This window comes from Aquila chrysaetos, chromosome 16 (genome assembly GCF_900496995.4).
Source record: "Aquila chrysaetos chrysaetos chromosome 16, bAquChr1.4, whole genome shotgun sequence".
NCBI lineage: Eukaryota > Metazoa > Chordata > Aves > Accipitriformes > Accipitridae > Aquila > Aquila chrysaetos.
The window spans coordinates 15,552,754-15,569,669 of record NC_044019.1 but is presented as its reverse complement, the minus strand read 5'-3'; the positions used below and the strand labels follow the sequence as shown (position 1 = coordinate 15,569,669).

The 16,916-nt window shown below is 37.5% G+C and overlaps 1 long non-coding RNA gene across 1 annotated transcript in view; it reads left to right on the top strand.

Moving 5' to 3' along the window:
- The window catches only part of LOC115351556, a 76,415-nt gene extending 59,953 nt beyond the window's left edge, over positions 1–16,462 (top strand). Inside the window, exons 3-4 of the long non-coding RNA XR_003926852.2 lie at positions 2,602–2,676; positions 13,795–16,462. This is a non-coding gene — a long non-coding RNA (uncharacterized LOC115351556). The remainder of the gene's footprint in view (positions 1–2,601; positions 2,677–13,794) is intronic.
- The last annotated feature ends 454 nt before the right edge of the window (positions 16,463–16,916 follow it).

Here is a 16,916-nt window from a genome sequence, read left to right as displayed (position 1 = left end):
TTTTGCCAAAAATGATTCAAAGGAGTGGGTGTCATGGGTCACAGAAGAACATTAGTCAGCAGTGCCACATTTAGGGTGGTAAAAAAAAAAAAAAAAAAAATAGAATTTTTACACTTCACTTTGCGGTATGGCCACAACTGGGATACAGTGTCTGGGCTGGGGCATCACATTTGAAAAGAAAGCAGCCTCCATTTAGCCCACTGGAGAACAAGAAGAATGATCTGGAAAACACATCCTCTGAAGAGAGACTGAAAGAACTAGGGTTGTTTAGTCTAGACAAAAGATGACTGAGGGGAAATATGAAGGCTATATTCAAATACACGAAAGATAGCTCTAAAGCAGAGAGGTATAATGGTTCTCCTTGTCCACTCTGGATGGGACAAAAATGACAGGCTTCAATTGCAGCAAGGGAGATGTAGGGAACACAGTCTTCCAGTAGTGATGGTAGGCTAGTACCTGAATAACTAGGAACTCTGTGGAATTCCCAAGCCTGCTGGCTTTTAAAGCAAGCAGTTTAGGTATAATCAATCCAACCTTGAGGGTGGATCTGTCATCTAGCCCATAGCAAAGAACATATTTAAGGTCCCTTCTGATCTTACTTTTAATGAGTATTAATGGCTGCACACACACATCCCCCAGTATCTAAAGAGGGCATCACATTGTATCCACTAGCTGTGGCGTAATTAACAACAGAAAGCAAGGCAAGGGTGAGTAAGGCCTGGTATGATACCAGAAAAGAGCTTAAAGTGAGCAGCATGCTGTTTCAGGCCTTGTATTCACTGCCCTGCACAGCCACAAAGTACCCAGCTAAGTTATTCCAAAATCCCCAAAGCACATTTGGAAAGACATGAGCACTTCATTGATTGTAACTGTGATTGAGAACAACTTGTCTGGGATTAAGTCCTTATACTGAAACTTTGCTTAATTTTTTGGTCCAATGGTAATTTTTGAGGTTTCTTCATGGTTGGGTTATTTTTTCAGAGGAATCTATCTGCTGTCTATACATGAGATTCCTGCATGTGTGCGTAAAGAACACAAATTCTCATTCTAATAGCACACCCATAATTTGTCTACTACAGTTTCAGTGAAGCCTCACAGCTTTCGTATAGAACTACAGCTTTGTGACTGTGTGGTTTATTCTTCCTGGGTTCAACAGACTTGAAGCTATGTTTCAGATTTCAAATCAGCAAGATAGCACAAGTCATCATGGTGAAAGTTTGGATTTTGCTACCTGGAAAATGCTTCTAAAATAAACTTTTAAGGTTTCTTTCCTTGTCTCCTATGAAATGTTTAAGGAAAATCCATGTGCTTCTTTTGCTTGAAATTAATTTGAAAAATGTAAAAGTCCATTCTGCTTATCCACATTTAGCATAAAAACCACAAGATCAAACAATTAGAATTGCATCTCAAATGCATGTGTTTGCTAAATGAATTTAAATGTAACCTTGATTGTCTCCTCCTTTATGTTTGGATCCTGACTGTGTAAATAGTGCTTAGATCAGGGCATGAAATAGTGCCAATTTCATCCTGCCTTTAGTGAAATTATCATGATCCTACCAATTTAAGAGTAAAATAAGGTGCATTATTTACTGTTTCCATACTTTGTGTTTTACTCTTTCAGTATGACACAACTAACAACAGAATTGTACGTTACCTCACACAAACCCAATTCTTAAAGACTAAAGGACTTACACACTTACGGTAATTGCCTTAAAGGCATTTTTATTTCATGCTTATAAAAGATTACCTTGGCTTTGAAAACTTGATGCCACTATACAAGGTTATTTATTTACATTCCTACTTAAAATTAAATTATATTTGTGTATGCAAATGCACTATGGGGGAGGGTTTAAAAAACTGGCAAATAAATCCTGGTGCACTCAGAGGTGGAAATTATTATCCATTTATCCATAATGATTAACAGTTAAAATGCACTCTCTGCTGTTCCCTGTGTCTCAGGAAGAACAGAAGCTTTTGTTTTCCTGAAATAAAAAGCCACATCTCTTTTTACAGTAAATGCTTTAAAAGGGGGGCATGTCACTCTCATGGCACAAAGCCAGAGAAATTTAAAATACACCCATCACATACTAAAGAGTAAGTTAAATCCATAAGCCTTGTTTATGAGACATTAACACAAATATAGGTTGAAAAAAATATGAAATTATACTTTCCTGATATGTATTAACTTGCATGGTATATTGCAGAGGGGGTACATACAAGCTTTAAATACCACCTCAAAAGTCTGGGTGTTGAAAAAAGAGCATGATAAGCCCTTCGAAGGGCGGGGACAGGCCTCAATAAGATGGCACAATATCACATATTTTAGAAGCAACATTTTTTGGTTGGCCAATATGTAAGAATAAACAAATTAAAAAAAAAAAAAACTGAAAAATGTAACCAGATGACTTTGGAGGCATTTAACCATCCATAAGTAAAACAAAAAAATCCTGTTACAAATAAAAATGAACCATCAGACAACATTAGGGCATATCCACTTGCCCAACTGGTATTATAAGCATCTCTTGGCAGTAGCAAGGAAGAGAGGATGGGTTTGATTTGGTTTTCTTTTTTTACAGAATGATTTTGCCTTTTTTTATTTAGGCTTCACACTTTTCCTGGGGACTCTGGGCTCCTGTCCAGGCCAAGATACTTCACAATTGACTTTGATTTTCTGAGGTAAGTGATCTGTCACTTTCAGAGCAGTTATAGGAGGGGTCAGGAGTGAGGTGGCGCGGTATGGCCTCACTGGCTCCTGCCTCTCTGACATTGTACAAGCTAATGCAATGTGAAGTAGCACGTCTAAATAGCCTGTCAAACTTTTTTGATGTTAGCAAACCCACAGATGGGATTCATTTCCACACTGTTCAAAAAACGTAAATGATACAAGGACATTAAAGAGCATTAAACTACTTGATGACATTTTGGTCACATTAATGAAAAGTGGCATTTATAAACTACTACAAAAAGGTGGGGGTTGGGGGAAGAAAAGGGAAAGGGAGAGGAAAGGAGAAGTGAGGAGGTGAAAAGGAATTAAAATCAATCAAAAAAAACCCCAAAGGGACCTGGACAGTCTCTGGACATCATCAAAGAAATTAGGACCTTAAAATGAAATAAAACCCAGAGAGAAATTTTCCGTACGTGCATGCACGTGTGTGTGTGTCTGTGCTGTTGCTTGGGTGTAAAGGCTGCACCCAGGGACCTCTGAGAAGGAAGTGTCTGTTTAGGTCTACATTTGTATCTGTTCACTCATAGTGGTTAGTAGCTTCCTACTTAAGGCATCCCATCAATGGCAGTGACCAAAATGTTGCTGAATATAAGAAAGGGTATCAAAATCCAGCCTCACCAGCTTAGTCCCACTCAGCTCAGGCCTAATTTGGCATTTAGTGACTTATACAAAAACATCTCCCATGTCATCCAAGAGCATGAGGTCACACTATAGCCTATAAAGCCACAAGGGACTCTAGCATGCAGATCAAGACGGCAAGAACTAATGGCAAAAAACCATTTGGAGATTTCCGAGATCCATTTCTGCCACTTCTACAACCTATTAGGCAGGCTCAAATAATGATTGGGACCCATCTGGGTACAAGGGTTAAACAGTTGCTGGTTCATCTGCTAGAGCAGCAGAGGCCTTGGAGCTGGCTGCACCAGGATGCCAGCCTTGCCGGGAAGAAGGGCAGACAGGAGACATGCTGCGCTGGCTACGCCACTGCCACTAGCAGCCGCAGCACATTTTTTTTCCAGCGTTTGTGGTTACATTAATTGTTAACGACAAAGGCAACCTTCACTCTGTGTGGTTTCCTGCCCATATTTGGATCCTTTACAAGGCCCCCCTTTTTCTTCCTCTCCTCCCCCTCCCATCACTCCTTCCCTTTCTCTGATAGGAAATGCAACCCGAGATGTGCGAAAAAACAGTGCGCATATTGTCATTTAATTGGCCCCTTGCTCAGGCTCATCGGGCCTCAGCGCGTGTGCTGTAGGGTGTCTGCTCCACAACAGGAAAGAATAAACCCAGACTCAAATCATAGGAAATTCATCAAATATGCTTCTTAGAGTTCTGTCTTTCAAGGTCTGTTTCCCTGCCATATGATCTCTATAAACCAAATTACTGCTGGCCTGAGTACAAGACTGGAGGCGCCTGGGGCTAACATATAATGAATGCCAAATGCATGTGACAATAGACTGATCATGGAGAAGAATTGAAAATTTTTTAAGTAGTTCTTTTATTTCATTTATAAAAAGCAAACTGACTACACTTAATACATTTAAAAGGAGCCAATCATTTCCCTGCAGTTCCAGACCTGCGTAACAAACCTTTTAGATCAACCCCATTAAACAGCTAGGACACAAGATACTTTTGAATAAGGCTCAATAAAGTATAGAATAGAAAATAAAATTAAAAATACATCATTTTAGTTTGGGAGGAATGTATACGTTATTGAATTAGCTCAATTTTTCATTTTACAAGCGTTTGCGCATGAAGATTCTACCCTTCAATTGCAACGCAACAAGAGGGTAAACTCCTTCTGCTGGGAATGTATTATCTCAAAACTGTTGGATTCTAAAAAAGTGAGAAAGCTGCTTAAAGGCTAGACTGATGTAAGATGAATTATTTTTATTAATTTGTGCAATTAGCAGTCAACCAGAAATTTTTATCCCTGTGTTGCCAATTATTCTAAATAACCTAACAAGTTCAAGTGTTGCTATTGCAGGATCACAGGAAATGTGAAATCTCCAGAAGAAAATACGTTATACTTTCTACTATAGACAGAGGGTAATTAATATTGCTTTTTACGTTTTAGAAAATACTGCGCTTAGAACTGCAAGTCAACTAACGGACCGTCTATAACCTACAAATGCTTCCATATTCACAGACATCAGCAGTCTTAAGAGTTACAAAAAAGTAATAATGGATACATATTAATAGATGACATTTTGTCCTTCGGGGAGTATATTTTTTAAAAGGGCTAAGGCAGCAATAGTAGCTCCTCTAAAAACTCTAAATGCTATGATTGTTTTGTATGAATTACAGTGCTCATATTAATTAAGGAATGTTTGGTATATATAAGTATTTGATAAATACAGACGAAAAAAATAGCCTGTCTTTTAAGTTGACATATAAAAAAAAAAAAAAAATCACGTTGCTGTTTGAAGGTTTGGAACTGGTTAAATACAAGATTATTTTAACCACATTTCAATGAGGAACATGAAATATGGTTCATGAGGTCATGCAATTCAGCAAAACATTTTTTTCCCTTCCTTTTTTTTCCTGGTTAAATAGAAACAAAAGCAAAATTGCCAGAATACCTCTTTAGTCATATTTTAATCAAAGTGCTTAAGAAAACTGCCTGTAGCAAATAAAAAGTTGCATCCTTAGGGCACTCTGTCAAAAGAATCTAAAGAGGCATTGACCTACTCTTGAGAGCAGTAGCTGTGTTGGACACATCAGGAAGACACATGGACACTTAGGTCTCAATCCTTATTCTGGAGAGCTGCTGGATGGACTGAGGAGATGAGAGACAGGAAAGAGAAGAGCTTGCATGAACAAGACTGTAATTCTGAAATCTAACTCTAATATAAGTTTATTAGATGGAGCAGAGCAGTATTCTTTTTCATAGGTATTGTGTGTATCTACATTGCTGCAGAGAGCAGGTTCTGTTCTTCTGTCAGTGTTAATCAGTTGGAAATAGCTCTACTGACATTAGTTAAAATTAACCAATATGAAGCCACCAGCAGTGAAATGTGGATCAGTGCTAGAGCCTGTATTTGTAGTGTTCTTTTAAAGCACTGTGGGAAATGTTTGCTTTGGTGTGTGTAAGCAAAGGAAAAGCTTTTTCAAGTAACAAAACAACGAAATCGTACTGTCTCTGTTTTCAAGTTGAACAAGTGAAGAATTATTCAGTTTCAGGTATTCATTCCTTCTTTAACCTGGTCAGAAAAACAGGAACTAGCAAGTATAGAATATTTGTCAAATACTTGTTTCTGATTTCTTTATGCAGGATGCCAAAAAGTACATGTACGCAAACGACTAGTCACTCTGGACTATAGCGACAGCCATTACATGATTCACATTCTTCATATTTCCCACACAGCCATTTATATACAAAAAGGAATATCAATGAGCTGCTTATATAAAACAATGCAAAACAAGCCAAAAAATGACTATAAATTATGTTTTTTAAATGTAACAAGAGAGCAAAATACTTTTGATAAAAAGTTGCTATCTCTCACAAAATCTCTTCCATAATTTTAAACCAGCTTTGCTTCCTCCTTGCTGAAAGCTCTTTCAGAACTTTGTCTAAATGTATTCATAACTAATTTATAACAATTTCATCTTGTACAGTATTTTCATATTCATCATCTGATTTACCTTAATGTCAGTAAACATCCTGTTTGAACAAATTTAGGACTGACAAGTCAGTGGAATAGAACTTTTCTTTCCTGGCCACTGCTGGAATGAATGTAGGACCACTGTTTGCCCTGGAAACAGGGAGGACAGAGAGAAAGTCCAACACGTCATCTGTAGGACCACGTGGCTGGGGCACTAATCCCTACCCAGCCACCTCAGTCAGGCCACTCCTTCTGTTTACTGCCTGTGAGGTGTGGGATGTTTAGCTCTAAGCTCTTCTCACACTTAACATGCTCTCACAACAGTGTATGGCAGTGGATCATGAACTTGCAGCCTAAGAGATATTTAGAGCAGGTACTCACACATTTTGTCTGCACCTGTGGCAGATTGGTGCATTTGAGATACAAGATTGCCTAAGGCATCACTGAATCCATAGAGATTTGGACACACATTCAGATGTATCAACAAGAGCACAGTACAGTTGAAAAAGCTATCGTTACATGGAATTGCCACTTCAGGCTTTGACATTCTTTTCTACTCATATACATCCTCCTGGCAAATTGAACATAAAAATAGCAACAGAAATAGCAATCTTTAAAAACAAATAATCTAGATTATCTCGAATATACTTGGTCTCTTTCTTCAGAAACACATACATTTACTTTCTGGACATAATAATCAGAAGTAGAGAACTTCATATTGCTTGTGTATTGTATTCTAAGTAATGTGTTAAACGAGTATGAGTAGGGGTTAAAATTCAAGACCTCAAAGCTATAAGTAACAGAATGGAAGTTGCCTGCATAAACTTCATTCAGCCTCCTTGTTTAAAACTTCACTTGTCAATTTTCTACAAGATCCTATGTCAAAGAATACAAAAGATTACTGGTTCAGCAGAATTTTCCTTTCCCCTTGTTGTTCAGTGTACTGCCTCTGACTATACAGAGTATTGTGTTTCGGAAAAAAAAAATATTAATTCTCTGTGGACTTCTGGTGATACTTATCATTACAGTATTCCACATAAATACATCTCCATGAGTTGAAGGAATATTATCAGCTCTTAAAGATGGAGAACTATAGCACAGAGATTAAAGGTCTCTACCCTACTTCAGTTTTAAATATGAGGGTCAAAGTACCTGATTTAGATGATTTATCGCTGTATATCACTCAATCATTTCCAACTATGCATACTTCAGCAGATAAAAGCACCATGTCTCAAGTCAGACCCCTGAAAAAGACAGACAAATAATGACTCCTTAAAAGCATAGCTTGATTAAGATTTGATGAAAACGCTATGGTAAAGAAAAAAACAACAAACCTGTACCATAACCAAGAAAACATCCTTATATCCTTGCGCTCCTCTGCTACATCTACTGAATACCTTGAACTGCCACAACTGGAATACAAGGCAGGAAGTCTATATATTAAAATACATAATAAATTCTATGGGATATATCTATGTACCTTAGATACCAAATATTTAAAACTGGTTGATCTGTGGAAAAAAAAAATAAAGCGGTCATTCACTACTAATCAGAACCAAAGTGATGGGCTACTCCCGTGTGAGCATAGCAGCACCTTGAAATTAGGCAACTGCTTGTCATAGGGAAATTAAAAAAAAACAAATTAGTACTTAAAAGCTGTCTTCAGCAACTGGAAGATCATCACCCCCACCAAATGCTTTTTCAGTAGGTATCTAATCCTGTAAGGCTTTATTGAGCTTCCTCTTATTTCACTTGGAATTCCTTGAAATACAGTTTATGCCTACTTTTCGAACAGCTCACAGAAGGACCTCTAAAGCAGCAATGACGGAGGGGTGACAGTCTCATTTCTACTATTCTTCTTTTCCTGAAAATACATGCGCAAAGTCATTTGAGAAACAAAGACTTGAAGCAGTAGACCTTAGAGGCCCAAATGAAGGTTGGGACCCAGCTGCAATACATACTGTCTGAACACATTGTGGAAAGAAACTCCACTCTAAAGAAATTTCACTGGCAAGGCAAAGAAAGCAAAAGTTATCAAGGAAACCAAAAGTGAGAGAAGAAACTAGACGAAGCTGTACATCAGATGACTGGCACTTCTGGGAATAGGCTCTAGGTTTACTGAATCCTTGTCTGCTGCTGTTGTTGACATCTGGCAAACACTGGGGTTTTGGGAGGGGGTGTGTTTAGGTTCTTAAAAAAAAAAAAAAGGGAAAAAAGCTCATACAGTTAATGAGATGCCTGACTTAACCATATATAGAAATGATGTTTTCATTAAAAACACTCAAAACATTCACAACTATACCCATTTTTTAAATAGAAAACAAGTAAATTTAATTCCTCCTTTAAGTGTATAAAGGGCTGCAATGTTAACTGTAGTCATAATCTCAGCCCTGATAATATAACAAATAATTTTATCATTGCTAATACTGATAAGAGTTAGCATACATCTTAAAGAAGAGTAACTATTGTTAAAATTTAGCTTTTAACAAAGTTATAAAAATATTGCAAGAGCAGCTATCATGCATTAATGTTTTAATGGCAACCATTGAAACAGTAACTTTTGTATAGCCTCATTCTGGAAATTCATGAACCATAGATGATTGAAGAAAAATCAAAACCTGCCTACAGGGGAAGGAGTGTGGAAGTTAAAGAGTTACACACATGCAAAAATCCAAATGACTCAACAAATACTGTAAGAGCGCCAAAAAATAGTTTAGTTGAACATGTGTGCTTCTTGTTTATGCAAGCTTTTCAGAGAATGTTTTTCATAAAAGAGATGTAGCACTGTTCAACGCTCAGTCACTGTGTTTCTGGGGATATGTCTTGGCTGCACTATGATCAAGAGTTTAGACTGCTACTGAAGGAGGAAACAATCCTCTCCTGAGGCAGTTATGATTTAAATCTCCTATTAGGGTAGAGAAGTTTGTTTTATTCTACTTTTTTCCCTCCTTTTTTTTGCTGTTATTGGACACACGTGGCATGCATCAATTTCTTCCTGCACATTTTGCACGCAAATACCAACAGATAGAAGCATGGTCTTGCAGCTGCAGGACAAATGCATGAAAACATCAATTCTTAAAGGCCAAACAATGCAGAAAAAGTATTAGAAAGAAGCTCTAACAAATCATTAATGCAAACATCCACAAAATCCATGGTCATCAGATGAACATTTGATCAGAAATGACAGCACATAGATTTGGCTATTTATATTATGATGGGCTGAGGAACAAAAAACAGGATTTCATTATGTACTACTGAATGCTCAGTGGGTTTCAGGTTGCTTTACCTCATTGGAGTCATTCCATGTTATTATTATATAAATAGAAAGTTAGTTAGAATTTCTCAGGAAGAAGGAATCTTTTTTTAATTTTATCCACTGCTTTTAACACCCACAAGATTTTTTTTCCTGCTTGAACAATTGCCCTTCAAAAGCATTCAGTATGAAATGATGCTCTTACTCATCATACATTCTTCAAAGCATACACTAAAGTACTCCTAGTGAAACCCTGTCACTGCTCACCCCCCTCAATTCCCTGTTGAAGTCGATGAGAGTTTTGTTACTGAATTCAGTGAAGGATTTCATTCTTTCTCATTAGAGGTATCCAGACACCACAGGCTTTTGTTTGCCAAGATCTAGTTTCCATTTTATCCAAACCATCAGAGCTCAGGGAACAGGCAAGGTCAACTCCCTAATGAATTCTGAGACCAATTTGCGTATCTCTCAGTCAACTACAGAATCGTGCTCACCCAACTCTCAGGCATTCTTTAAAGTATTTTTTCTTTAGATTTTAAGCATTAAAATCAGACAATGGGACAAATCTGTTTCTAGTGATCTTAACATGAATTTAAAGGGCCTGTATTTATACTGATGAAAAATAAGAGATAACAGCTTTATTCCTTTCTTTGTGACAGGGACACGTACACAGCTTGAAAAGCTACAAAGTGAAATTTACCCAGCTTATCTAATTGATTACCCCAATTCTTCAACTAACTTGTACCTAGAACACAAGTAAAAATGGCTTTTCTGGAAAATACAGTTCAAGTACACTAGTTAGTCATTAAGAAGTATACACATCTCTGTACACAGCCTGTATCCAAGTGCTTTGTAAGTGAAGTCCTCCAATACTTAGCTTTGCACATGAAGAAAAGTAATTGTGCAATTGTCAATTTTTCCTTGTCTTGAATTTGAGAACCTTAGCCATAAAGATGGCTTGTCATAGCATGTTAATTCACCAAGACAAACTAGCTGTTTTATACATAGGGTTAATCAGTGATTTCATAGCCATTTCGCTTCCAGAAGTGTCATATATGTAAGTGGGTGAGGCCACCCACATGGTCCAGTGTTGTGGTCTGGTTGCTCTGTTGGAAAAAGCAGTATAAAGTCAGTTTTTTGGCTTCTGCCAGTGCATCCAGATGATTTCAATTTGTTAGGATTCCACTAGAGCGGTCAGCATTACTTTGACAAAGCTGTGCCAACAGACAACTCTTTCTGCAGCCTTCAGATTTTCAGTACACACTGAGGCCAGGCAGAGGTGCAGAGCTATCTGCTTTACAATCTGTTACGCGTATGGCTTCTTAAATTTGGGTCCATTAGGTAGGTCCCATATATACAAGTGTTTATTATGTGGCTTACGACAAACACTTTACTGAGCTCAAGTTTCTACTGATGGAGTAAGGAGAGATTATGACATAGCTGTACCTTAGGGAACCATATATGGAGTTCATTTTTCAGTACAGTTCAGGCTCCTGAAACTTACAGTAAGATATTAGACTGAACTTGACCATTAGTAGTCAAATCAATAAGTGCCAAAAAACCCACCTGACACTACAATTTTTATGCTTGTTTCCAAGTAACTTAAATTTCATAGGTAGGACAGCAATACCACCAAGGTCATTCTCTTTTTCAACTTATGTTTGACAACCCTACCTATAAGGATGAAAACTCCTTTGGATCATATGAGATTATCTGTTGATCACAAAAAAGTTTAAGTATTCAAAAGGTGCTCCTTGAATTTTCTGATGGAGTTTTACTCTACAGTAAAAGAGAGGAAATAGTCTTGGCACTTCTTATGTTCCTGGTGTTCAGCAAGTTAACCATCAGTGTGAGTCCGGCCTCATATTGGCAAGAATCTCACGTTCTCAGAATTTCCACCTACTAGTTTCTATTTTGTTAGAGAGATGGTGTGTGAAGAACAAATGGGTTCTCTTTCTAGACATTCAGACTGTTGTATAGGTTGTTAAATCATCAGAGGAATTAAGTTTTTTAAAAGTACTTGGGACTAAGACTGCAGTGTATAACATATAAGAAATATTTCTTAGCTAAGTACTGTATGTACTTGGAAAAGCAAATAACATTGCTGATGTCACCGATTAACTCATTACCTGCAACAAAATTTCAGTTTTGGAACCAGACCCCAAGTAGCAGTTTACTACTCGGAACTGACAGCAAGTGTCTTTCCTTTTACTTCCTTACCTTGTCCTTCTACCTTCACCAAAAATGTAAAGATGACTTATAGAAAGTGAGATGTTTCTGCAACAAAGTGTAATGTACAAGTTGAGTGCCTGGACAGAGACAAAGATCATTTCATGACACTCTATTTCCAGCAGTCAGGGAATAAACCCACCAACTAATAGTAACCCAACTGGTAGGCACACACATACTTTCCTGATTTTTACTAAATTTATGGGCTTCCTGAGCCAACTAAGAATTTTTTTGTTTACAGAACTGCTAAAGGCTTGGAACATTTTACAGACCTAACACTGAATTGATACTCTACCCAAGTTAATAAAAGTCTGATGCGTAACATAAGTGGATTTTACTCCCCAGTAACAACTTGACCTATTTAACAATAGGAAGCCAGGATCATCTCAATGTCTTTGCATGTTTCTTTTGGAAGACATGGACAATAAGTAACTGAGATCACTATGAATTGACTGTTGTACGCAGCAGCAGAAAGGACCAAGCAGATAGTAGTTCTCCTTCTGACTCAGCAAATATCGAGCTGAAGTCCAAACACAGTGCTAACAGACAAAGCTATTATAGTAGTTCAGTCTTGTGAACAGTTAGAAACTGAAGTTTATGGACTCTATAGCTTCTGTGGCATCTTCCCAAAATTAACTGGGGAAATCACTGGTTTCAGGATCTGAAATTCTGCCGCTTGTAGGAGATATGCAAAGAACAAAACACATAACCATATCTTAAACAAATATGAGAAAAACATAGGCTACAAAGTCAAAATATTATCTTTCAAGCACTGTAGAAACCCATATACTAGAAACTATGCTACTACCCAATAAATCAAAGTATCGTTCTTCACATATGTAGAAACTAACAGATATGCAGATCAAGTCACCCAAACACACAGTAAGCTCTTTTCAGAGCTGATGCTGTAACTCTAAGCACCTACCAACTGCAATACACTGCTAAATTCTCTACAGTCTCAAGAGATTCATTAAAGGTCCTGAGTACTTCTGTGTTCACAGTAAGGCAGAAGCATTCATCCTTCCTGAAGTCATTCACCACTTATCTACGCTTACTTTGTTTAGTTTACTGCTCAGTAAAAAAATATAAATTGGTAATCTGTTTATTTCAGATAAATGGACAAACTCAGCCTATGTTTCATTAGCAAGTGAAGATTTTCTTGCAAGTGTTCTCATCTCACTGGAACCAAAGAGCTGCCAGCTGCATAGAAAACCTTGTTTAAAGAAATATCATTTGGGGAAAACTTAAAATATGCCTACATCTTTTCCACCTCTTTATGTGTATTTAAATAAGCAGCAACATACCAAATTTGAACTCTTAAAATAAAATTCTGAACAATGCAATTTCTATATTTAGCATACTAGTAGTCTCATGCCAAGATTTAGTCTTTGAAATATTTGCTGCATACGTACCCCAAACATGTTACTACAAGAAGTAACAAATATGTAACATCTGGCATTTTTGTGTTCCAGTCTTGAAACATGAAAAGTAAATGAGGTATTTTGCACAGACTAAAAATGTACAATGCCAAATAGTAGTACACCCAGGCTTAGGTTAGGAAATGATCTAATTGCTAACACAGGCCATTCTCCCATCTCACAAATACAGAACTTTTCTGAAAGCACTGAACCCCAGTTAATATTTCAGCCAAGCCTGTCTGATCTACTTTGTGGCAGCAAGCCATGAGACCAGTGGACTTCACTTCTTTTTGTTCTCAGGGGACAGAAATGTTTGTCTTCTTAAAGGTCCATCCAACAGTTCCAGTATTCATACTAATAGAATTAAGTTAGTTTTAGTTGCCATTAAATAACATTCTATTCAAAGAGGAAAGGAACAAACACATTTTAAAGCATCTAGTCTTGACTTAACAGTGCTTGGATTTGAAAAAGATGATGAAGGTGCTATGCCAGAGTGTCTTTAATATGAAATATGATATTCTGAAAACTACCTTCTTCTAAGCTTTTTACTTTTCTCTTCCATAGGACAGGGAAGGTACAGATGCTGTCACAGCAGGGAGCGAAGTAAGAACATATCAGGCAGAAGAATCTGAATCTGGAAAAGCTGTATTCAGATGGTAAATACAACAGACTTCAAAACCAGCACAGACAGCGCATTCATCACTAGGATGCAAAAAGAGAACCGATGAGGACAATTAATCTGTGATTTGTATCCAATAAAAATATAGGTAAGAACAAGATAAAAAATTATTGAAAGCATAAAGCAGACAAACGGAATCCAAACAAACCTTAAGAAGAAGATACTCAGATGTTTAAAATTGCACCTTTGTCTAAAAGTTACAGCACTGACCACTGCATGATGGAATGTGCATATTAAGCTTGTTTTCCAAGGGTTTTTGTTTTAAAACCAATTCCACAGACTTTATTATCAATACTGTCTATTTGGAGCTGATTGAAAAAATTCTGCGTGATTTCTTGCCGGATACAAATCATATGCCTTAAATAAGGATTAGCTGGATAACTCACAAGTCCCCTAGGGAAAATATGTTGTACAGACTGCTCCTCATAAGTGGGGATTAATATCAAATCCCACAGGAAGTCATGCACTGCAGTGTTTGTTTTCATTTCATTTTATATTTACTGGCAGTTTATACTGTTCTTTCAGCTTGTGTTTAACAGACATTGCAGCATGACAGATTTTTCAGCACATGTAACATCATGTCTCACATTTTGGCCATCTGATAATATTTACTAGGTATAATTGTTGTCCAGTGGGTCTTACAAAATTGGAGATGGCATGAACTCAAATTTACCACATGGAATCTGTTCCTTTGTAGAAATTTTATGCTTAAAACATTTCCAAACTTAATACGGTATTGACGTGGCAACTGCTGCCACTGCTCACCATTAATCTCAGTGGTGATGTTCTCACCCTCAAGCAGCCTTCGCTCATTTTCTACTCTTGTTAAACCTGGATATTTTCCCCTGTATCTGTACATTCCCTATTACTTTAGCTTACAGCTTAGTTTATGCCATTTCTTGCCAGCTCCGATTACTCTTTCTGTACCCTTCCCCACATTTTCAGAACTTGGTTCTTCTTCCCTGTCCCATCACCTGCCTGCCCTTTGAGATCAGAAAACAACTTCTCATTGATATAACCGTGGAAAGGAAAGAATGTCATACAAAACAGTGTTCAATACCTCCCAACACTGATACTACAAAATTGTTTCCTTTTTGATAGCATTCAAACTAGAGGAATTGTTTGAGCTATCTAATCCAGTATTCTGCCATCAGCTAATTTTAGATACTTTTGTCGTTGGCTTATGCCAAACAAACAAATCCAATGGCAGGCAATTTCTGCTAAGAGTTTCCTCCGAACTCTTCCTTCAAAACCTGACTGGGTGTGATCTGCAGCACCATGATTGAACTTCAGTCAGCCCTGTTTTAAGTGGAAAGGGAAAGAGGGTGCAGACTAGCTGACCTCAAGAGGTCCCTTCCATTGAAATTCTTCTATGATTCTATTCATTAACTACAACCTGCCTAATACCCTAAACTGTATCTCTAATCGTGAATTTGTGATTATAGCCATAGCACAATCTCATTTATTTAGTGAAGTCAGGTAAGAAGAGCCTGACATAAGCACAGATGCATGAGCCAAAAGACTTATTACTGAGGTTAAATGAAAAGTCAACCATTACCCTGCAGAGCTTCTCAGGAAAGGGAGGAGAACAGGATAAAGTGATCGTACTACTGGTGCTTTTCTATGTACAATTTTTTGACATGGAAGCCTTTCTAGAAAAGTGGCAGTAGGGAACGTAGGAGAAGAGCTGTTCATTCACTACCGAGAATTACAGAGACTGTGAATGGATAGTACCAACTGCTTTACATACTAATAAATGCCAGTGCAGTAGACAAATCTTCCATCACATTACCTGAGGCTCAATGTTTTTAAGTCCCCATTTGACTTACTAGTCTTAACTTTATGAAATAATCATATGCACCAATGTTATAACATTGTATATACCACCCATGTCTGCACACACGTTTATCATCTGAATTCTTTTAGGTTTACTCTTGACATTTAAAGAAATGGTCTCTCTCAATAAACTGTCTTGGCCTGCATTACTGAAGGGCTACTGCTATCGCTACGCTGCACAGGAATCTGTTACTGCACATTTTGCATAGGTTGCGCCTTCAGTCTCTCCAGGAAAAGATCATGGAGGGATGGTATAAATCGAAATGCATTTGATTAATAAATGATGTGTCATCATACAGAAAATGTCCTTGCATCAAAAATGGAAGTCTAGCTGTCCATCCAGTATTGCAGCAACTGGCAAAAAACCTGTGCCTAGAAAGGTAAATTTTAGGATATGGTAGTGCATCTCTGCTAAGTATCTAAGTAGCATAGGCAAAGGATAGTGAAGGCGGTGACAGACTCCAGCATATGCTAACATGTCCTTAAGATTTTGCACTGCAGTTGCCAGCACAAGCTAAACCTCACATTGCATGCAAGTGCAAAACATGGTAGAAACCTTAAAAACATTCCTGTTCAGTAAGATCATGTGTGACCCTTCCCTGCAGTGTTCTTCATTCCATGACTGCTTGAAAACATTTGTAACATTTTATGTAATAGTTTCTTTGATTGTAAAAGTTTTTGTTGCAAACAATAAGTAAAAATCCTTTATGATCACCAGAGTTGGTCATCTATAGTCTTTCTCTCATTAGTGTGGAAAACACCCATTAAATGCTTCGAATGACATTGATTAACCAAATTTAAGGGGATAAAGGAGGGAGGCAAGGAGGATGCAAAGGAAACACTGCACCTGTCTGAGCAGTAGTTTGCATCTAAAATATTAAATGTTGCCTGTGACCAATCAACATTAGCATTACAGGAAAGCCACCTACAGGTAGAGACAGTTTTATTTGCTCCTTGCAGGTTTGAAGTGCGGGTTGGCTTTTTAATTGTTTTTCCACAGTTGGATTTTCCAGTAGCAATTTTAACCACAACCCTTAGGCATTAGAAAATAATTGGATACAGGGTTGAGAAAATACATCCATTCATCTACACATTGTCAAAATATCTTGGTTTGATCCTATAAAGACACGTAACAATATTCGAGCCTTGAAATTGTTTATGAAGTAATCAG